Here is a 24,599-nt window from a genome sequence, read left to right on the forward strand (position 1 = left end):
GAAGGACCTGAGGTCAGTTTAGCATATTCTCCAGCTTTGTCTTAGAGATGACTAGAAAAATTACTTCCACCTTCAAACTAAGAAATCTGATGTTTGCATGTCACAGGAGGGAGGCAATTGTAACCCAGATACTCTAAGAACTCAAGTAACTGACTTGAATATTAAAAATAAATATTTGACTTTTTATGTTGTTTCTCAGGAAGGTGAGTTGGGTCATACTGCTTACAGCCTGCCGTTGGTGGTTCATTCAAGCACCTTTTACCACATGACAGAGATCATATATCTGTCCTCTAGTGGAGCAAAAAGTAAATGTAAGAAGCATTACATGAAACTATGAAAAGATAATATTATTAATTCTTTCTCTTCACTGGAAAGTTTTATTATATATATTTTTTTTAGTTTATTTATTTTGAGAGAGAGAGAAAGAGAGAGCAAGCATGAGCAGTATAGTGGCAGAGAATCCCAACCAGGCTCTGCACTGTCAACACAGAGCCCGATGAGAGGCTCAAACTCCTGGACCATGAGATCATGACCTGAGCCAAAACCAAGAGTCACTTAACTGACTGAGCCACCCAGGCACCCCAGGAAAAATATATTTTAAAAATGTGTGGGAGAGATGCTCATCAACTTCAGTATAGTGGTTTCCACGGGTGGTGAAGGGATTGTCTTGAAAAATGGGACAAAGAGCCTTCAGTATACTTTTTTTGCATTTAAAAAATGTGATAAAAAGTACCTTAAAATATGATTAGAAGAAATGGCCTTAGAATAAAAAAAAAAAAAAAAAACACACAAAAACTGAAGGTGTTCATACCAGACCACATATTGGTCATTGTTTCTGTTGTTTAGACTAACACTGTCCCACAGAACTTCCTTCCATGAAGGAGATGTTCTATCTCTGTGATGTCTAACCAGGTAGGCATTAGCCACATATGGCTGCTAAGCACTTGAGATACAGCTAGTGTGACTGAGAAGTAGAATTTTTAATTTTATATAATTATAATTAATCTAAATTTTAAATTAATTTAAATTTTAATGTGGTCGATGGTACCATATTGGACAGCACAGACCACAAAGAGCATTATAAACTTTACACTTGATTTCATTTTGGGAAAACCCAATCTCATTTTTCTTTATGGTGAATATGAGTGTGTGTATTTGAAGAAAAAAACCAATAATCTCTTGCTAATATCAAGTATGGCAAAGGACAACTGAAAGTTATTGGGGTATTGGGGGAAGGTAGGAATAAAAAAACCATCCTGACTATTTACATTTGTCAAGTGGAATGAGTAGAAAGGTCACTATACAGTTCCGTTGGGTGTCTATAGAAAAGAAAGAATCAAAAGCCTTCCAAGTACTCATGGGGGGTACTTCGGATTTGGTAACAGATTTGATAACTGAAGACTTAATTTCCCCAGTGACTCAACTGATACAGGAGGTTTTATCTTTTTCAGAAAATTAAGAGTAAATTGGCTAGCTCAATAGACTTACTGAATCTAGTTAGATAAGTATTTGCTGTGTTTATTAAGTTGTTTATGTAGTGCAATAATACAAGTGATTTAATAAAGATAAGACTTCAGATAAATGTCAACACACTTCCCACTCTGCAGCTGGTCCATTTCAAGCAGTTAAAATAAATTAAAAGATAAAATACTGCTCACAAAAAAATTGATCATTGTTCAAGGAAAACATTTAAAATTGAAAGAAATCTTCCACTTTCAGTGCACAAAGACATATGTGCATATATGTGTAGGAAATGACCCTCTCTGTAATCTAGAGATTCTTTACCTAGAAGCAAAGGGACAGGAAGCTGTGTTTTGTAGGTATTTGCTATAATGAGATAAAATTAAAAAGTACTTACAGTATTAATGACCGGCGTTATTTATAGTACAAATATTGGAGATGTTTAAATTAGATAAAATAAATACTATTAATTATGTTATTTATCTATCTTTACATTCATCAAGGCATAGCTAGTGAAAGCTTACTAGGTTGTGTCATTTAGATGCTGTCACTGGAATTTAAATAATATAAAGTAGATCTGAATTTTAACCCATCTTCTCTGTTTACATGGCTTAAAAATTTTTTTTTATGCTTTTCTTGTAGATTCTGTAGGATATAATCTGACATTTGAAAAAACATAGTGCAGGGCTGCCTGGGTGGCTCCATTGGTTGGGCATCCAACTGTTGGTTTCCACTTGGGTCGTGATCTCAAGTTTATGAGATCAAGCCCCATGTTGGGCTCCACGCTGGGGGTGGAACGTGCTTGGAATTCTCTCTCTCCTTCTCTCTCTGCCCCTCCCCTGCTCATGCTCATGCTCTCTCTTTCTCTCAAAATAAATAAATAAACATTTTAAAAAAGAAAAATACAGTACAAAAGGTGAAAACAGAGATGTATCTTTATGGTAGTCAAATCATTATTTCAGCTGTCTTCCAGGTTAAGGTGGATGAGATTCCTTTCCCCTATTCTCTCAAATCACTTGGAGTGAATCTCTACCATTTCAGTGTGCCCTTACCTATTTTTTCTATCCAAAGCCTATCTTATATAGGCCTATCTCATATCTCTTGGCATATAGTATTGTTCAAAAGAGGATTTAAAACACTATTTAGTTTAGAAATGGTGACCCAGTTGGCCTATCGTGAGCTGAATTCTGAGCCACTGTATTGTCTTGTAAGACACAAAACAAGAAATATTGGATTGAAGTATGGGAGTGCCTGGGTGGCTTGGTCAGTTAAGCATCCAACTCTTGATTTTGGCTCAAGTCATGAACTCGCATTTTGTGGTTCAAGCCCCGCATTGGGCTCTGCACAGCCCAGTGCAGAGCCCACTTGGGATTCTCTCTCTCTCTCTCTCTCTGCCCCTCCTCCGCTCATGCTCTCTCTCAAGATAAATAAACATTTGAAGCATAAAGCATGAGGCTTACGACATCAAGTTCTTGGCTTAACTGGGAGAAAATTATTTACCATAGTTTTAGATTACTCTACTTGAAAATTGTGTGGGATGTTTAATATTTATAATATTGGACAACATGTTTTTCAAATGCTTGACACATATCATATGTGCTATAGTCCATATCTGTATGTGCCACAGTCCAGTGTCCAGGATAGATGTCCACCTGCCCTATGAACTGGGAAATTGGCCTTTCTAACCAGGTGTGGTAGATTATTTAATGACCACAGATTCCTCCAACCTCTGTACCAGGCCCCTTCGCAATATGACTTTAGTGTTCCTTCCATCCAGAAGTGGAGTCTTTTTCTCTACACCTTGAATCTGGGCTGATCTTATAATTTGTTTGACCAGCAGAAAACGTGCCAGAAGTGACACTGTGTGAATTCTCTTCAGAGAATTTGTGGTTTCTGTCTTTGCATTCTGGAAAGGCCACCCTGAGACCTCCACATGAAGAGACTCACTTAATGAAGGATGGGAAGCCATTTGGTGAACTGAGGCTTCCCAGGTCACAACCAGAACCAAGTATCAGACTTGTGAGTAAAGTCAGCTTAGATCTTCCAGTCTCTCATCTTCCAGCTGATTCAGCCACATGAGTCGCAAAATCAGCACAGGAATTGTTTTATTAAAGCAATCCACTAGTTTTCTGACAATTTGTTGTGTAGCAAAGGGTAATTGGGGAAACAGCTTCTCAAGAGAGGTTGTTGAGATAGCATGTAGAAAGATAAAGAACAGGGATGCGTTATTTTCCCAGACCCTTTTGGGTTTGGGAAGGATCTGTATTCCCTGATACAGAGTGACATGAGTAACTTGGAAGTGAATGACACACATTTTGATCAGTGCAGTGTTTAAATGTAAAATTGCAAGATTAATGTCCATACATCATTCCTAACTTGTCCATTCTGTTCATGCAATTGTATTTTGTACAACATATTTTTTTTAGTGGTAGAAATTAAAAGTATTTTCTTTGCAAATTATGAGAATGAAATCTCTTGATGAATGACAATAATAGTGATTGGGATTTCCAGGGATTTTGTAAATAGGATGACCCATCTCTGTTTCCTGACTTACACATATATTGTTCACTTGTATGTTTGTTAACCATGGGACAATAAGTGTGCTTGGAAGGCTTGATATACATTCATATCTACCCAGTTTTCTTGTCATTTTTCTGTGTTTTTTGTTTGTTTGTTTTTTGGGTTTTTTTTTTTTTTTTTTTTGTGCTTCTGGTCATATTTCAGATTGCTTCGGGCCTCTAAGCATAAAGTTTAGTTTTTTCCCAAGTGAAAACATTTAGAAAAGATTTAAAAATAAAGGTAGAGGAAAGGTGAGGAAGTAGTAGCAAAAATCACTCCTTAGTGCATCTTTCGAGGAGACTGCAGCCTAAAGAAAGGTTAAAAGTTGACTGGTGAACTAGAAGCAGTTTTAAAATATGCTCATATTAATCAATATTTCTCCAAATACCGTAACAGTGCAGAAATTCAACAACAAGAGTAAGTATCTTTTCACCAAGTTGTAGGCAACTGAAAATGCTTCTCGATAAAACATTTTCCAATCTCAGCTCAGAGAAATAATAATCTTATAAAAATATAGTGTTTAGAAGGTTGGAAGAAAGAGCAGAAGATTGCAAAACTAGGCACAAGAAGTCTACCAGCTGTTAGAAAGTTCAAAAAGTCAATAAACGAAGCTAAATACTAGTCTTCTAAAATCATTTTTCAGGTAAGATAAATAGGGTCCTTTTCACCTTAAATTCTCATTTGACAGCATCCCAGCACATGTCTTGGCTATTAATATACTTGGGTAGCCTCAGGGAGGCTTTCAAAAAGTGGTTCTTAAGATACTGATATTCTTGTCTGTAGACTCATGAGTCATTTGGACACAAGCATTGAATTTAAGAGGTACTCACTCCTCATCGTTGAGGAGCTGGTAGAAAAAACATAATTATTATATTGAAGATTCAATAAACATTCTTTCATTTTCAAAGTAGATTCTCACAACACTATTCTAAAATATTTCATGGCTAGGTCTTCTGTGAGGAAGAAATAACATGTCTTAAATTTGTCCCTAGACCTGTGGTTCTGGTCATCGCTGTATACCCCTCCACAAATAAACAGGCAGGGAAGGAGAATATAGAGTAGCCAGTGGCGCTCAGTTTTAGGAGGAGATAAGAAATCCCATTCACCAGAACACGGAATCTGTTCCTTTTTTTTTTTTTTTTTTCGCATTAAGCATTAAAATTTCAGTGGCATTGGGACTATTTTAATGACTGACGTTGGACTGAGATGTTCCTCAGTCTTGGTTTGTTTAGGGAAGGTTAGCTGAAACTGAGACAGGGAGTATGTTTTTAAATATCTGGATCTAATCAGGGCACCTGGGTGGCTCAGTAGGTTAAGCGTCTGACTTCGGCTCAGGTCACTTCAGCTTAGGTCACGATTTCATGGTTCGTGAGTTTGAGCCCACCATAGGGCTCTGTGTTGGCAGATCAGAGCCAGGAGCCTACTTGTGATTCTGTGTCTCCCTCTCTCTGCCCCTCTCCCACTCATACTCAGTCTCTCGCCCTCTCAAAAATAAACATTAAAAGAATGTAATTGTATTTCCTCTTCCAAAGGGGCATACGTGTGTGAGTGTGCATGCATGTGTGTGCACACTCACGTGCATGCACATGGTGAGCTTTCGAGAACAGGTCCTTCTGTACTAAACATTCCATCATTTTTTAAGATTATACACATTGCGTGCCTGGTATGTGTGAGGCACTCTGCTGATGTGGCCAAGAAAGAGTCTTAGCCCTTATGGATCTTACAGTGTACTGGATTTATATTGTCTGTTCTTATTTTTTACGTTATTTGTACCCTAAGAATAGTGTTCCTTATTTGGAGGTACATATAGTTTTGAACAGTAACTAACTACAGAAGTAACTTGGTAACTTGGAAATGCCATGTCTGTGACCAGTTCATAGGCTGTTTGTGCCTAGCTTCCTTTGACACAAAGGAATAAGTTAGTGTACAAGCCAATGTTTAATGAATGAACAAAGAGAACAGAATATCTTATTAAACCAGTATATAATTTATGCATGTTTCTCACAAATGATTTTTTATTTATGCCAGAATAGGTAAGAGGGAACTTGTGTTTTTAAATCTTTTGAAACAAATAAGAGAAAACTATGTTAGATCTCTAATAGTGCCATTAGGAAAACAAATTTTGGCATACAACCGTGGCATTTTAATTAGTTTTTTATTTCCTATTCTAATGACTCCTGTTTCGCATCCATGGATTTTGTGCTGGCGGGTTAAAGGACTCAAGAAACAGTTTTGTGATAGTATAATAGTTTTGTTTAAACTATAATATACATAATGTGCTAGGCAATGTCTAATTTAATGAAATATACTTTATGGGTGAAAGAATCCATGTAATATCCTAGGGTACCTTAGTCAAATTTATGATAGTCACTTGATGGGCAGGCACAATATTACCCAATTAGCAACCTTGGCTTTATGAATCAATTGCATTATGTATTTTTAGATTTCAGCATCTCTTGTGGTCAATCATCTTTCAACATTGAGCACTCAAATGCAATTTCAAAATGAAGGAGCCAGAATCATTGAACAGCATAGGTACTTGGCCAGTTGTTTTATGATGCTGGTTGAGAAAGTTAATATGTCTCTGTTGATGGCAATCATATATTTCTAACAATGCTATCATCAAAATAAATACTATAGAAGTTAGCTAATTTGTTTGAAATATTATTAGGCAGTAATTGCTGGATACATAAGCCAAAGGAAAATATTCCAATCCAACTGTTTTATTAATTATCTTCTTGTGGGGTTTCTCAAGTAGCTATTGTATTTGGTGAAGAAAATGACACTTGTTATTCAGTAGAAAGCTGAGCCACACCCACATGTCATTCAACCCAGCTTAATTGTACAAATTAAAAAAAAACTGAGATAAAAGTTAATATAGAAAGAGAGGTAACAGAGATCTCTGTACAGTACAGCTCTGTGTTAATTCACCAAAAACCATATTATCTAAAACAAGTTTATCTTATGATCCATTTGTCTGTTGAACAGTTTATTTAGAACTCAATCCCTTGTTGAGTGGCTCTGTAATTTTTAAAAAAAAAAAATTATTTATTTATTTTTTGAGAGAGAGACAGAGCATGAGCGGGGGAGGGACAGAGAGGGAGAGGGAGTCACAGAATCCAAAGCAGGCTCCAGGCTCTGAGCTGGCACCAGAGCCCAATGTGGGGCTCGAATTCGTGAAATGTGAGATCATGACCTGAGCCAAAGTTGGATGCTTAACTGACTGAGTCATCCAGGCGCCCCGAGTGGCTCTGTAATTGTTTGAGTGTTTTCTCTCTCACTCTCACTCTCGCTCCCGCTCTCGCTGTAGCTCTCCCTCTCTCTTCATTTCTATGGCTTTCTTAGAATTAAAAACAGAGAAACATAACCTAATTCACTTAGGTAATTCTGTTTAACTTTATGACTTTAATAATAAAATTGTTTTGTACAATTATGGGTATCTTATTTTTAAAAATATCTACTATACTTTTCAACATGTTATGAGCCTTTTAAAGTCCAAAGACCCATTCTTCAAAGCTTAACTTTAAGGAGGGTCTTTTTAAGGCGGACTAAATATTTGGAGAAATTTTCCCAATATAGACCTTTCAAGAATGGTAGATTAATGTAAATGCATGACTGAATCCAATGGAATGTAAGGGAAATTCTTAGAGGCCAGAAATAAGGAGAAGGTGAAAATGTGGAGTTTAGCAAGCATTGAAACCCTAGAATGTGAGTTCTATCTGTAGGGAGACAGGAAGCAAAATCCAAGGCCAGAATAGTGTGGGAGTTTGTTTGGAGATTGGTGAAGAAGGGACATCAAAAAGATGCTCAGAGAGTGACCTCGAACTGCCCGCCTCCCCCCCCTCCACCAAAGGGAGACAGTATACAGATACCTGTCCATATTGACCTTAGCTCTGGATAAAGAGCTTTTTAAAGTCTCCTTTGCGGATTGATCCTTAAAGCCAGTTCATCCTTAATTTTGGGTCCAGAATTCATGCTACTGTACTAGCATATGGAAAAACAACTCAGACTGATAATATAGTTTAAAAGTATCCAGGCTAGATAGTCTGTGGTTCCTAGAAAAGTACAAACACAAGTACATTTGGAACCACACAATTTAAATGAAGAGGCTGAAGTGATAAGTTTGAAGATGGAAAAGTGTTCATAGATCAAGGAATGCAGGCAGCCAATAGCTGGAAAAGACAAGGAAATGAACTTTGCCTCAGAGCTTCCAGAAAGAAAGTAGCCCTGCTGATACCCTGAGTTGAGCCCCATAACACTCGCTTCAGGCTTTTGACCTCTACAGCTGTAAGATAATAAATTTGTACTGTTTGAAGCCACTAAGATTTTGGTAATTTGTCACAGCATCAATAGGAAACTAATATATAGTGATTAGACAAATTGACTAATGTAGCAATGGTTTTAAGTAGGGATCTAATATTAGTCAGAACCACCAGAAGACAGGGAAAGGGTTTTGTACTTGGATTGAGACTTTGAAATATCTGTTTAGAACTTAAAATTTCTATTTAGAATGTTGTTTTACGAAGTGCTACTGATTCTTCTAACTCATTTGGAGTCCACATTTTTCCATTTTGTGCATACAGAATGCAAAGCTTGAATTTTAGGACTATGCCAATGTGTCTCAAAATGTACTAAATTGTGACCAGAACTTTGATCTTACATACTTCGGTATTGAAAAGAGTTTTCCAAGGCAGCTAAGGCAAAGGCCAATTAGGGCAACTGAGCCCAAAAATATGATTTTGTGCCTGATTTTTAAAGTACATACCAATGACACAGAGTGAGAAAAAAAAGTAAAAATAAATGAAAGCATTGAGATGTAAGAACTCACATTTTAGTCACTGACACAAGATACTGTAGCTCAGTTATTTTTAGTGTCTGTCCCCTTAATCAGCCACTTTGTCATAAGATGTAAGACCACAGACATACCAAGACACCTCTCTCGCAATTTTTAGACAATGATGCCAAAACATATTAAGCTGCCTTTGCTACCTGTTTTTCAGGTGGAAATCATGATACATGAGCCTGACTGCTGACTACAGACATCCTGCATTAAGGTTCTCAATGGTGAAGGTTGGTGAGTAAAAATAAATCTCTCTCCCAATCAATACAATTGCACAGTATGATTCTGCATAAAAAAATATTTCCACCTCGGGGCACTTGGGTGGCTCAGTGGGTTAAGTGTCTGACTCTTGATTTTGGCTCAGTTTCTCACAGTTCATAGGTTCAAGCCTCACATCGGCTTTGCACTGACAGTGCTGAGCCTGCTTGGGATTTTTCCTCTCTCTCTGTGCCTCCCCTGCTTGCGCTCCCTCTGTCTCTCAAACAAACAAACAAACAAACAACAACAACAAAAAAACCTGGAGAAAATAAAAACTAAAAAAAAAATATTTCTACCTATCAGAAGATCATGTAGTATCATTTCCTCATAGTGTTTAGTGTTTTTAAAATACTTTATGTAGATCTTGAACTTGAAATATATGAAAATCTCCGTGTTAAGAGAATTAAAACTATCTCAAGATTCAAAATTCTATAGAAAATTTGGTTGAAAAATGGCTAATTCCAAAAATCAATATTGCAAATCCCAAGAATTTAGGATTTCCACGTAGAATCTTGCTTCCGATTTATCTTTATATCCCCAGAGAGTATCTAACGCAATGTCTGCACCTTGATAAGTATTCAGTGTGTGCTCCAAATATGTAGTCACTATGCCCACAGTCGCTGGTTTTAATTCTGAGTTCTCTTTGAGATTCCTGACTAGCTGACTTAAGGGAGTTCCCAGGATGTTTCCATAGGAAGTCCCAGGAAGATAAGAGTAGGAATATAAACTGGAGAAGAGCAGGACATTTCTCAGTCCTTGCCTCTTCACACTCAATCATTGTCTATCATGCTGGGGGGTGGATTAGGAGGGATGGTTATGTGGGCCATCTGATGAAGACGAGTGAGATCATTGCAAGAACAGGGCTTGTGTGACAAAATAGCTGAACAGGTATGTGCTGAAATATTAATGCAGTTACAGTTTAAGAAATGTGGACAATTATTTCATTCAACACTAGGAACAACTCTTAAACACAAAAGAACTTTTAACGCGAGGTAGTATGTTGATGCCCAAACTTCTTAGCAAGCTGTAATGTGCATAATTAGCATCATAACCTTCTGTATAAAAGTAACCTTCCTTCTCCTAAAAATATAATCCAGACCACAGAGCCTGACTCTTCCTTCTATAGGTATCTTAATGTTCAGATGAGCATAATAGCAATGTGAAAAGTAAGGCAATTTCAGGAAAGAGTGAAACGTTAAATTAAGGGTGAAAGTGCTATTATCTTTTTAAGATTAAGAAATTCCTTATAGGCGCACCTGGCTGGCTCAGTTGGTGGAGCATATGACTCCTGATTTGGGGTTGTGAGTTTGTGTGTAGAGGTTACTTAAAAATTGAAAAAAAAAAATCTTTAACAAAAAATCTTAAAAAAAATTCCTTACAATGGTCTATTGAAGAGAAAAACCATAGCCACATGGTAACAGACCACGTCCTTATTCCCTAATTCAGTGTGGTCTTTATATCCATCAGACTATAAAACTGCACGTTAAAAAAAGTAGTTAGCCAGAAAATCAGTCAAATGAATGAGTTTAATTTTTCTATTATCCAATAACAAAAATGTACATGCCTCACATCAATATTTAAACCATATGATCTCCTCAGTCAGTAAATTTGAAACAATCCAGAATGATCTAGAAGGTAGTTAGATTCTGTCTAGCTCTTAGGCAATTATTGTATGGCTGTGTGCCTGAGTCAGAGACAGAAATGGGGAATCTGTATAGGTAGGTGTTCCTTAGAGAGGAGCATGGTCTGCTTTCATATTAGTGATGTGTGTTGATTGAGAAGTAGCTGGAGAATATATTACCACTTTTCCCAGCTGGCCTTGTTGCACGGGATCCAGACATTTTATAATAAAATGTTCATTTAGGATGTAGATATATAAGTCTTATGGTCTCTGTATAAATTAGGATATAGGTGAACATGACTATTCCCCTAATCTTCATGTGGAGTGATAAACTCATAAAGATTGCATTAAATATTGTTTTAAAAATTAAGGGATAAACCCTTCGGAATCTTTATCTCAGGACAACACCTCCTTTTTTGTTTTATTGTCCTGCTGGGTAGGCAAGAGTTTCCTTAAGTCTAGCAGAAATGTCCACAAGGCTCATTTTAGAATGATATTTTTTCTTATTTGAACCTCCATTGTTAGAGTCACCAGCCAGAATTATCCTGAAAATCTACAGATACTTAGAAACAGCTTTCCTGTCACCCTAGAGCCACTTTTTGAAAGCGTTTTCACCTCTTCTGTTCAGACTCCCTTCCCATCCCTTTACCTAGGTGGCTCTCTCTTTTTGAATGCTGTTGGCTTTCTCACAGATTTTTGAGTGTGCTGTCCAAAACAGGATACTTTCCTCCCTCTGACTAATGGGGAGGAGAGAAGAAGAATTATGTTTCAGCCTTGCCGACTCTACTCCTATTGATTTGTGCTGGTATCATATTGACTTTTATCACAATAGCACTGAATTGCTGATTCATATTCAGCTTGTGGCTGTCCCCTAGCTCTCTCTCTGCTTTATTTGTTCATACTTGTTTTTCGCCATTATATATTCGTAGTGCCTGGTAATTTTTCCAGGGTATATTACTCTGTACTTGCCCTACTAAATAGTTTTTAGCTGCTCCTAATAATCTAATCAAGTATTATTTTCTTTTTACAGCAAGATATGGGTATGTTTTATAAAGCACTATTATCTCTTTGGGTTGTTAGACTGATCTGAACACATAGCTGGTATTTCATCGCTGTTTTTCAAAACCACATAATGTCCAATTGCACATATATGTAAAATCTCACCATTCATTGCATGTTATATATATATGTAGTGCTTGGATAGTAGATGCTGAATAAATATTTACTAATAGTTAATGACCACAGAGTGTTGTACCCAGAATCCATTCCAAGAGCTTGCAGGAAACACTGATTTTTTTTAAAAAGCATGGTTTGGCCTGTCTTTCTTTCCTGTTTACATTTAAACAATAAGGATGAAAAACTACAAGCCAGAGGGCTTCTGTTGTTCTCAGTGAATAACAGAGATGGTGTTTGGGTAGCATGCTCGCAAGGTTTGTGGAAATTAACTTCACACCAGGAACTCCGTATTGAAATAGATTGTTTAAGAATAATTCTTCTCTTTGAGAAGGGTGAGGGATTAATCTGCAGAAATGTTCATGCTAGCGCTGTGCATGTGTTGAAATTTGTCAGGGGGAAGATAAATGGGCCCTCCTTGAAAAGTAAATCGCACCATGGCTAATCCCTTGGGAAAGCTGGAGAATTGTTATGGTAGAAAAGCAACCTCAAAAAAGGAGGCACTGTCACTGTTTACTTAGGAAGGGGAAAGATGGGAGAAGACATGATTGGAAATTGAGATGAAAGTACACTTGACTTTAAAAATGTGTTTATTCAAATATATACACAGGATGTAATTATATCTGTGTTTGGATTCTTTGGAGGAATCATCTGGGTGCTTTAAAATGAGAGGCATTATTAGGGCTGATATTAAAACTATTTAATGGCAGTGTGTCCAGGCACTGACCAGTGAGAACAGATGTCACAGTGAAGGTACCTGAGCCAGGTCTAGGAGACCCCAGCCAAGGGCTGGATGTTAACTCTTTAGTTGCTGATTCAAAAGAAGGTGGAAGGAGGTTGGAAAGTCACTTAGGAGGCTCAGAGGAGTGCATATTTTCTAACATCTATGGAAGATATTGATATTTTGGCAAACAATGTGACTGTTTTGGGTATACCATTGAACTGTCAGCACTCATTCTAATAGAAAATTATCAAGTAATTGTATCGAAAATATTTAAATTTCCTCAAAGAGATGATAGATAGATATATTAAAAGGTAAGTCATGAAATGCCTGTGAAATTTAAATATCATATAAACAACAAATACTTTTTAAAGTGTAAGTATGTCCCAAATATTTCCTGGGAAAAAAGGAATGGAATCATTTCCCAAGAAATATTTGGGACATACTTCACTGAAGTATAAGTGTTGAATATCAGATAAACAACAAACACTTTTTTAAGTGTCAGTATGTCCCAAATATTTCCCAGGAAATATTAGGAAATACTTATACTAAAACTTTATTAATTGTCCATCTGATATTCAGATTTAACTGGGAGCCCTGTATTCTGTATGGTAACCCTAAATAGAATATATTTAGCAGGAAATGTATCAGTATCGTATTGAAGATGTTAAATGAAAGAGAAGGGAAATGTATGCTTACAGGGAGCCCAGCACACTGAGATCGCTTGAGCATACTTGACAGAGAGCTGCTCTGGAATTTCAGATATATGGGAAGAACTGTTAGCTGCAGAGCTCTAGAACTATAGGATACAAAGGTTGCACATAATAAAGTGATTTTGAAATTATACTAAGAGGAAAAAAGGTGGCACTGCATTTAAAAAGTTGCATTTTGGGGCACCTGGTTGGCTCAGTTGGTTAAGCATCTGACTTTGGCTCAGGTCATGATCTCATGGTTCATGGGTTTGAGCCCTGCATCGGGCTCTGCACCGACAGCTTGGAGCCTGGTGCCTGCTTCAGATTCTGTGTCTCCCTCTCTGTCTCTGTCCCTCCGCTGCTTGTGCTTTCTCTCTCTCTCAAAAGTAAATAAACTTTAAAAAAAATTTTTTTAAGTTGCATTTCCCAGCTAGGAAAGGCTAATTCAGTCATCATCAAATAGCATTCATCAAGTGCCTTCTACATGGGACACTGTGCCAAGTGTTTTCACAAAGTGAGAAAACAAATATGGCAGATGGCCTTGATTAGCCTATAATGTAGATATCTATACTGCAATGGAATCATAAAGGAAATAACTTGAAAAAATGTTGACCAAGGATCCATCATCTCCTTCATTTACATGTGGAGGAGAAAAATTAGTCTGATTTATAGGAAAGGGTTTTGTAAAGGGTTTTGTATAGGAAAGGGTTCAGAAATATATGCCACTGAGCAGGGTTTCTCAACCTTGACATCATATACAGGGTAATTCTTTCTTGTGAGGAGTTTCCTATGCACTGTGGGGTGTTTAGTGGCATCCCTGGCTTCTTCCAGTCACTAGATGTCAATTACACACCCTTTCTCAGTGTTATAAACCAAAACTGTCTCCAGACATTCTTAAATCTTCCCTGGGGGACAAAATTGCCCTGAGTTGAGAACTACCATTCTAGATAGCTATAGGAGGGAGATACCTAGTGATGTGGGTGAGTGGGTGGGGGAAGGTCTCCCTAAACTCACAAATGTGTCCATGAAAGAGTTAGTTTTAAACATCTGCTCTGTACAGAAAGCCCTCATATTCAGTCACCAGCAACAGTATTAAAAATACTGATATGTGGCCCCACCGGAGAGATTCTGGTTTATTTGGTCTGGAGGAGGGTCTGGACAGCCTGATATTTAAAAAAATCCTCAAGGGATTCTGTGTTGAGATTTACTCTATGGAGTAGTGGTCCTCAAACCTTTGTGAGCATCACAATTACAGGAAAGCCTGTAAACGCAGATTGTTAGGCCCAAGTATGCCTGTTCAAGCCAGTCAGGTATGGGGCCTCAGAATTTGCATTTCTCATAGGTTCCCATATGCTGCTGATGTTGCTGGTCTTTGGACCACACTTGGAAAACTGCTAGTTTAGAGGACACACTCCTGGCCTCTCTTGGCCCATTCACTTCCACCTCTCAAGGGAAGGAAGCGTGGCTAACTAGGACACACAGGAATGCTGAGCGATAGAGGAAGAGAAGACCTGTGTGGTTCCATTCCTGTTAAGCCCTTTTTTGAATTCTCCCTTCTGTATGCTGGGTGCATTCAGCTGTTCTCTGTAGTACAGCAAAGTAGTCAGCTCATATGCCAGAAACTGATGGTGAGTCTAGCTAAATTCTAGACTGTTTATAAGGATCCAAAAGTCCTCACATATGTAAGCATTGTTTTCCAGAACTTAATCAAGCATGAAACTGACTATTTGCTCTTCACCTGCCAGACTGCTACGTCTATCTTTTTATTGGTTCTGACTTTGGATGGGAAAGGGGAATAATTCATTAGACCCCTTTCCTTACTGAGCATGCCCTGATTCAATCCCTTGGACTTCTGTCTTATTCTTTAGCATTGGAGAGGGAAGGTAGGACCAAAGGGTCCATGTATAACCTCTTCCTGGTGTCTTCATGCAAAACATGTAATTGTGGGAAACATAATAAAAGTACATACAATGTTAGGAAGCACAAATCTTAGTTTTTGGGGGTTGTGGCAAGGTTGAGTTTGTAAATGTCCGTTCACATAGAAAATGAAAACAAAGAAGTCCCGAGAACTTCCTGGAATGGCCAATCAATATCAAGGCTGAGTTCACTGTATGTCTCCCTTCTCGACTCTCCTCTCCACTGAGCTAGGTCTGCAAACATCACTTGGTTACGGCAGTTGGGCTTCTGGCTCATACTTGCTTCTCTAACTCACTGTCTTGTTAATCTCTCTTATATTTTGCTTCCCTACTATTGCTTGCCAGGTGATATTATAATTCCAATTAATCAGGTTAAAAGTTAGCCTGGAAGAGGGTCACAAGAACCCACTGAAATTTGTTCACAGAACACTGCAGTAGTCTTTAAGGGAATTGCCTGCTAAAGTGTTATACATATTAGAGCTACACATAAATATTCATATATTCATTGATGATGGATTGCATGAATAGAATAATGGACAAAGGTGGTTAGGAGAGCTAGTCTATTAGAAAAATTTAAAATACAACCCTACTGTCCTACAAGTAGAACTTGAAAATTGCTATGCCAAGGGTATTTCTTATCCTCAGCCTTGTCATTCTATGCAAATTAAAGACCCAAGGGGAATGCTAACCCTGCCTCTCCACAAGGGAAACTAATTCAGTATAAGTTCTCTTCCTCTATGAGAGGTCCATAGAAGTGAAGCATAAGACACAAACAGTAAAAGATACTATTTTCAAAAATAGTAGAGCTGGGAATTTATGTGGTTTGGGCAATGCATATAATCATTTCTAAATATGCACGGCCAGTAATAACAATTTGTCTGAGTCCTAGATTGTTATTTATATGAGTCTTTCCTTGTTTTAGCTTATATTAAATTCCACCTAGGTCTAATTTCTAGAAGTTCCTCTGGACTTATGAATAGTCAGATAAACCCATCTTGGTGTAAAAAGGAAATTTATGGAGTGATTCAGCCCAAATTCCACCTCCAGGCAAGATCTCCCCAGGTTTCAAGAAAAATGGCTATTCATCCTCTTCTCCAAGTTCTGTCAGAACTGGCTTCTACATCCATCCTCGTTACTTGGTTGTAGTCCTGAATCACCCTCACTGTCAGGTCTCTCCTTTCTGGCCAGCCTGTGGCATTTATACTCATTTTCTCTGCCATATGGCACTTACCTGCTCCCTATGTGTGCCCTTCCCTCTTCTGTGTCCTACAGGCAAGTCCACCTGTTTGTTTCCTGGGGATGTGTTTTCTACCAGTTTTCACAAATAACTATGTTAGTCTGAGTTCTCCAGGGAAATAGAACTTTTAGAGAGAGAGAGAGAGAGAGAGAGAGAGAGAGAGAGAAAACAGCTTACTGTAAGAAATTAGGTTGTGCGATTATGGAGGCTGAAAGGTGCCAAGATCTGTAGTCAGTAAGCTCGGTGGTGTAATTCTAGTCCACGTCTGAGTCTAAAGGCAAAAGGCTAATGTCCTAACTCAAAGACAGTCAAGTTAAAGAAAGAATTCTTTCTTATTCAGTCTTTTATTCAGGCCTCCAAAGGATCGATTGAAGCCCACTTACACTAGGGAAGGCAATATGCTGTACTGAGTCTATGATTCAAGTGTTAACCTTCTTCCAGAAACACCATCAGAGACACATACAGAAATAATGTTTGACCAAATATCTGGCCCCATCAAGTTGATACATAAAATTAACCATCCCAATGGCAAGTTCCAACACTTGAACTAGCATGGGAGAATGCTGTGTGAAGACAGAGAATTGGAATGATATGTCTAACAAACCAGGGATGCCAAAGATCACCAGCAAACCCCCAGAAGCCAGGAGGAGGCAAGGGAGATGCCTCTATAGGATTGAGAGGAGCATAGTCCTGCTGACACCTTGATTTCCGTCTTCGAGTCTCAAGAATGCTGAGGCAATAAATCTCTGTTGTTTTAAGTCACCCAGTTTGTGGTACTTCATTATGGCAGTGCCAGGCACTAATATACTAGGCTAGGAGATAGATATTACTAAGGAAAATATAATGATATGTGTGCCTGCATAAAGATATACACAAAGGAATAGAGAGGTGCCCATAAAGGCCTGTTGGAGGCTCTGATGACTGAGGAGAGAAAAGGACTTAAAAGGGAGATAAAACATAAGTTTGGTCATTTAGTGTCCTTTGTGTTAAGGCTATGAGGATGAATACTGATCTTCATCTCTGATTTAGAGTCCCCCAAATACTCTCTGGCCAGGAATAGTGTTGGTGATATGCACAATGATTATCAGAAGTGATACCTGAGTTATTTAAAAATACTTAAAGCATAAATACATTTCTACTTGTCTTACACATTTTAAAGGTTTTCATACTCTCTGTTTATCAAGCCCTGAAGCTGGTCTAAGTTTGGTTGGAATATTTGAATATCCTCATTTCGTGGTATTTGTGCACAAGGTTACAAAAAAAGATCCATATTGAAGTCTCTGTGCTCCTGTGCCTACTCAAAGATCAATCTGGAAAGCTCAAGGGTGGCTTTCTCAGCAGACTTTGGTAGCCTTGATTTCTGAGTTTTCACTGACAGGACAAGACCACATTCTAAACATTTTAGAGCTTATATACCATAAGCTCTCACATCTTGCTTTTTTGCGAGATTCAGTTTCAGTATCCACATTCATACACACACAGCATCACAAACTGATGTCGCACACAAAGTCAGGGGCATAGGATTCAGGGTAAGTGAACTTTCTAACAAAAATGATTATATGTACAGAAAGTTATCCTTGTGAGAAGTGATTAACTGGTTTAAAATTGATTTGGTTAACTATTACATATGACAAGAATTCTACACAACATTGCAAAAATGAAAAGTTACTTTGGGGTGGAAATATTTGTCTCACCATATATTTTTTTTAGAGAGAGGATGGACTTTATTTTTAAACACATTCTGCCATTTTCTCACATGTTTTTCTTTGAGTCCATGGAAGAAAGTTAGCTATACAAATTCAAGTTATTTTTATTGACTCTTATGTTACAGTGGAACTAGATGAATAGAGTTTCAAGTCAAGGGTTGCTAGGTATATCCAGGCCACTTGGAACTTCAACAGGTAAGCACTTTTTCTCAAAGAGAACTGTGTTGTATTGATCTTACTCTGCTCCAGTGTTTGGCAATTATATGAAATTTTAAGCATCTCTTTAGAATTCCCAGCTTTTTGAGGGCCAATTTCTACTCAAGGTTTTTATAGCTGATCTCTTATGACATCTATCATTCCGAGCATTTGAACATCCATATTAACACCCATATGTTTCTCTGCCAATCATTTTTTTCATTTGTTTGTCCAAGCTTATTCAGATTGTACATTTTTTAAGGTCAATGACAGAGGGAGAGAGAATGAGTGAGAGAGAGAGAGAGAGAGAGAGAGAGAGAGAGACATTTTCTTTGTCTCACTGGGCTTTGTCCACATCGCATGCTCAACTCACGTTGCTGTGGTGAAAATAAAGCCCAGAAACAACCTTACAGCTCTCTCTGCCAAAGAGAGAACTTTCTCCTTCTTTCTCCTTCTTCTTGCCCCAAAATGATACAAAAATTCTAGATGTCTGTTCTCATGAAATCTATGAAATTCTTTCTGTTTCATCCTCTTTTCTTTCCAAAGGAATATGTGGGTTTTTGTTTTGTTTTGCCATTTTTATCCTATGCCTCATCACAGAAGCAGAGAAGTGCTTGACTCTTTGTGAAGTTACCTCCAGTCCATCTGGCCAAGTCCTCTTACCACATTAGCATGTGAGCAGGAGAGGAGGGAAGGAAAGGGTGACTAGGGGAAGAAGTTGGAGGGATATTCTGCCTAGTATCCTAAGTTCAAATATTATCTCCCAATGAAACAGACCATGAGACAGAACAGAGTTCTAATGTAGATAGGCCATTGTGTCACTGGTGACCCTGAGTTGGTTGCCTAATATCTTGGAGCTTTAGTTTCCTAATCTGTAAAATGGAAATAATAATATACCCTCCTTACCTTGTGGATGTATTCATACAAATGGAAGGTGGAATGATTTAGAGGCCAGTATGGTGGTCATGAAATAATCTTTAAGACAGTCAAAAATTTTTGTATGTTCAGATCATTTTTTCTTATTGACTTCCACATACTTGGGCCCAGGATGGTTGTCCTTTACCAGCCATTGATGCTTCTGGGACTGGGATGGGGCCAATTCTTCATGGAAGAAGAAAGGCCATGAAGGATTTAACAGACATCTGCTCTTTAGAGCAGAACATGTGCTTATCAAGTCTTCACTTCATGAAATGATTTGGTAGACTATGTTGAAATTAAATAAATATCATATAATGGAGTTTTACCAATGTTAGGAAATAGTTTTGGGGATGGGGGGAGCATCTCTATAGCATTTTCATGAGGAGATCTATCTTGCAGAACTTCATATGAGGAAAGAGACTATATGCAGCAACTATTAGTTTGAACTATATGAAATTGCAATATTTCACCATTTTTGACCCACAAAATGACAATGTCATATGGCTTAACCTAATTCATCTTCTTTTTTTAAAAAAACAACAACATTTATTCACTTTTGAGAGGCAGAGAGACAGAGCACAAGCAAGGGAGGGGCAGAGAGAGAGGGAGACACAGAATCAGAATCAGGCTCTAGGCTCTGAGCTATCAGCACAGAGCCCCACGTGGGGCTAGAATTCATGGACTGCAAGATCATGACCTGAGCTGAAGTTGAACGCTTAACTGACTGAGCCACCCAGCTGCCCCGTCATCTTCTTTTTTAAAAAAAAACAAACAACAAAAAAAAGTTTTAAAATTTATTTTTGTAAGTTTATTTATTTATTTTGAGAGACAGCACGAGTGGGGGAGGGGCAGAGAGCGAGGGAGAGAGAGAATCCCAAGCAGGTTCCCCACTGTTAGTACAGAGCTCAATGTGGGGCTTGAATTTATAAAAACCCGAGATCGTGACCTGAGCCAAAACCAAGAGTTGAATGCTTAACCGACTGAGCCACCCAGGGGCCCCAACCTAATTCATCTTCTTAAAGCACCACGTTCTATGTGGATTATGGAGTCATACCCTGGTCCCAGGGCTCTGTAACCATGATGGGACTGCTGAGTCTGCTGATGAGAACATCTAGCTGTTACCAAAAAATTGTTTCCTCCTATTTTGCAAACCTTCCATATGTCTTTCCTTAATTTAAAAACAAAGACATCAAGTGTAACTGCTATGTGTCTGGCAGAAATCTGTTTACGTCTGGAATTAGTAAATATCAAGATGCCTCTTTATGCTGACTGGCAAAAGCTGCACAAGTAAAATATGTAACCAAAAGAGAACTGGGTGGCTAGGCAGGTACATACTCCAAAGAGTATTAATTTGCATAATAAATAGTTCAATAGTCAGGAGATCATAAAATAGCAATTATTGCTGAGTTGCTGTATTAAGGTTTGCTAATAAAAAAAAAAATAAAGACACTTAAAATGCAATGGTTTGCTTTTACAAAGAAGTTCTCCCAAAATCTTTATTCTGAAATACGATTGTATTTATTTTTTAAAGATTTTTAAGTGCTTGGCACATTTCTTTGAAAGAGAAGCAGCAATATCCTAGTTCAAAAAAATAACAATAGTGAAAAATAGTCTATGGTTAAAAAAGGAAAATGAGCCATTAATATGGTTTTATCTGTTAAAAATAAAAAGTACCTGCTGGAGAGTGTGTTTCCCTGTGTGAGGAGAGTATGCGAGACCAGTGGGGAAGTGTAGTCAGACTGCTCAGTAGTAGGCGGTATAGTCAGGCAGGGGGTAGAAACAGAAGCCACATTACGTTTGAAAAAACCCACAGCCTACCTATGCTAATAGAAAGGTACACTCTTTCTAAAATGCCATCTTTGTTTTTTTAAAATGATTCAAATGTTCCAGGTATTGTGTATCCAAGTGCACTCTCCATTTTCTTGACATACTATAAGCATTTACTATTGGAAAAGAAAACATCTTTTTTTTTTTTTAATTTTTTTTTTCAATGTTTATTTATTTTTGGGACAGAGAGAGACAGAGCATGAACGGGGGAGGGGCAGAGAGAGAGGGAGACACAGAATTGGAAGCAGGCTCCAGGCTCTGAGCCATCAGCCCAGAGCCTGACGCGGGGCTCGAACTCACGGACTGCGAGATCGTGACCTGGCTGAAGTCGGACGCTTAACCGACTGTGCCACCCAGGCGCCCCAAGAAACATCTTTTTAAGTTAGTGTATTTTTGCAATAAATGTCACAGTTTAAATGCCCTTACATAGAACGTCTTCATTTTTCAATAACATTGGATTTAGAGATTTATATGTGTACATCGCATTCAGCCATTTGATTAAATGTGCATCTACACGGAGAAAACTGTTTTAAAAATCTTTCTTTCCTGCTGTGAGGAAAATGTGGTGACATCAAGGAAAGGTTCTGTTTATACCTATTTATCTGAGAAGATCCCTATTAAAATGAAGCTCTTGGTGTTGAGATGGCTTTATTTGTTAGGCTAGTGGTTGCCCCAGCAAGGTTGAAAACTGGATAGATGGGAAATGAGACCGTGAAAATTAACCCTCATTGCACACCGATTAGCTGCCAGGAATTGTGCTGAATAATGGAAGGCTGAGTTAAATAGTGCTGAGCTTACATTATGCCCCAAAGTTAGAGACCTCAGTATAATGTTCCCCAGGGTTGAAAAACTCCCAGAGTGCAGGGATGTCTGGGTGGCTCAGCTGGTTAAACGAATGACTCTTGATTTTGGCTCAGGTCATGATCTCACATTTCTGAGATTGAGCCCTGCGCTGGGCTCTGTGCTGACAGTGCAGAGCCTGCTTGGGATTCCCTCTCTCCCTTTCTCTCTGTCCCTCCCCTGCTCGCCCACTTCTTTTGTGCTTTCTCTCTCTCTCTCTCTCTCTCTCTCTCTCTCTCTCTCTCTCTCTCAAAAATAAAGAAATAAACCTTAGAGAAACCCTCCCAGAGTGCCGCATAAAGGGACAATTTATTTGTGTGTGGAAGAAGCCTCCTGTAATTAAGATTGCGTAATCATTCCTCCATCTTATAAGGAGATGGTTTCTAATAAAATTTCATTTTTATATTCAATAATATTTATAAATTATTTGAAATACTTATATTGTTTTGTTAAATTGAGTATTACCAATACTTTAAAAAAACTTTATCCTGAAGAATGGCTTTTCATACTTAGTACCATATGATAACAGCATATTTTTTAAGTTAAAAACTTCAATTTATATGCTTTTTGTTGTTGCAGAGAAGTATAACATAATCAATAGAGTGCTTTCAAATATTAAACACTTACTATAGGTAGATAAAATTGTGTGAGAAAAGAGGAATAGGAACAATTTCAGTGAGACAAAAGAATCATGTAAAATTTGCAACTCTTTGAGAAGACTTGGTTGAATCTATTTTTCAATGGATGGTGGTGGGTGTAAAATCACTATGGCATTTATATCCCATTGAATTCATTGAAAAGAGTGATATAAAGTTGCATTTTAAAATGTCGATATTACATCCTTTACAACTATTTTCACTGACGATTAATTTAAGATGTCAACTCAAAATGTATGAGGGGCACATAGTTTTTCAAATTTGTAGGCATTTTCTCCCGCCTGCTTATATGTGTAAGTCTCAACGAAGACGCCCCTTGAAGTCTGACACTTAGAAGTTTAGAATTCAGTGTATCTTCTTTTGACTATTACAAAAAACTCCCCAGACTTCAATTTTCGGTGCATTGTAAGGCAGATTAAAGATATACATGATTTCATTACCCACTGTCACCACAAACGCCTGTACTTATTCTGTATTTGCTTATTGGCTTCCCATGGCACCTGAATCAAAGACAGCGTCCAGCACAATGGTGGCACTTTCCCAGTGTTTAATAACTATTTGAAAATTTGAGGGGTGCCTGATGATTCAGTCTGTTCAGCGTCTAACTCCTCATCTCAGCTCAGGATCTCACAGTTCATGGGGTGGAGTTGTGTCAGCACAGAGCCTGCTTGGGATTCTCCCTCTCTGTCTCTCTGACCCTCCTCCTCTCACCCTCTCTTCCTCTATCTCTCTCAAAGTAAATAAACTTATTTTTTTTTAAAAGGAAAATTTGAATCCAATATTCATCTCTTCGTGGCCTGAAAAACTGGTTTTTTTCTATGTCAGCTTACCTGCTTAGAAGTTCAGCTCATGTTATTTAATATTTCTTCTAGATATTTCTGAGCGACATTCCAGTCTTGTGCATTGTACAGACTGAGTGTCATGTTCTTCCACCACCACGCATCCTGGCTTTTTCTTGATGATTAGGCATCTCTTTTACTTTACCAGGATGGGCATTTCCTCCACTGTCACATGTGGGGGAAAAAATCTGGAGAAGTCAGTGCTTTTATTATAGCTTCTCTGTCTTTCAGGTGTTTTAAGATCTTAGTTACTGTCAGCAGAATCACTTTTTTAAAAAAAAATTGTTTAAGGTTTATTAACTTTTGAGAGAGAGAGAACACGGTAGGGAGGGGCAGAGAGAAAGGGATGGGGGATTCAGAGTGGGCTCCGTGTTGTCAGCACAGAGCCCGATACAGGGCTTGAACTCACTCAGAGCCATGAGATCATGACCTAAGCTGAAGTCAGATGCTTAACTGACTGAGCCATCCAGGTATCCCTCCCTTTTTTTAGTAGAATCATCTTAAAGTGATCACATTTACCCTATATTAGAAGGTAACTGGGGTGCTTGGGTGGCTCAGTCAAACGCTTGACTTTAGCTCAGGTCATGATCTCACGGTTTGGGGGTTCGAGCCCTGCATGGGGCTCTGTGCTGACAGCTCAGAGCCTGGAGCCTGCTTCAGATTCTGTGTCTCCCTCTCTCTCTGTTCCTCCCCTGCTCATGTTCTGTCTCTTTCTTTCTCTCAAAAATAAGTAAACATTAAAAAATATGAAAAAAGAAAAGAAGGTAACTAACATTTGGTCTTTGTGTCCCTTTGAAGTCTTAATACTTCCAAATCTTCATTCTAAATCCCATTTGCTAATGTTTCACATTTTGTTATTTAAAATTACTATACTTACTAAACAGATAAAAATTAACTATAACTGCAAAGTCATCAAATCTCTAAACATTGCTAGGTCTGGTCTAACCTGTTCAAAATTACAGTTCTGCTTTCTTGCCAAAAGGGAAGTCTAGAATGCCATCGTAAAAATCTTCTGAGCTCCTCAAATCAGGAAATCAGGCATCATCATTATCTAGTGAAATAAACTTCATTAATTCCCTTAGTGAGTTGAGCACATCTCCTGTCTCACTCAGAGACTCCTGGGTTATAAGTGTGAGGATG

At 38.1% G+C, this 24,599-nt stretch overlaps 1 long non-coding RNA gene across 2 annotated transcripts in view; it reads left to right on the plus strand.

Annotated features, from left to right (window-relative positions):
• Window positions 1-24,599, plus strand: part of LOC123383899 — a 162,554-nt gene that overhangs the window by 54,483 nt on the left and 83,472 nt on the right. For both annotated transcript variants that reach the window (XR_006594267.1, XR_006594266.1), the window contains one exon: window positions 9,021-9,094. This is a non-coding gene — a long non-coding RNA (uncharacterized LOC123383899). The remainder of the gene's footprint in view (window positions 1-9,020; window positions 9,095-24,599) is intronic.

Source organism: Felis catus, chromosome A2 (assembly GCF_018350175.1).
Source record: "Felis catus isolate Fca126 chromosome A2, F.catus_Fca126_mat1.0, whole genome shotgun sequence".
NCBI classification, from domain to species: Eukaryota; Metazoa; Chordata; class Mammalia; order Carnivora; family Felidae; genus Felis; species Felis catus.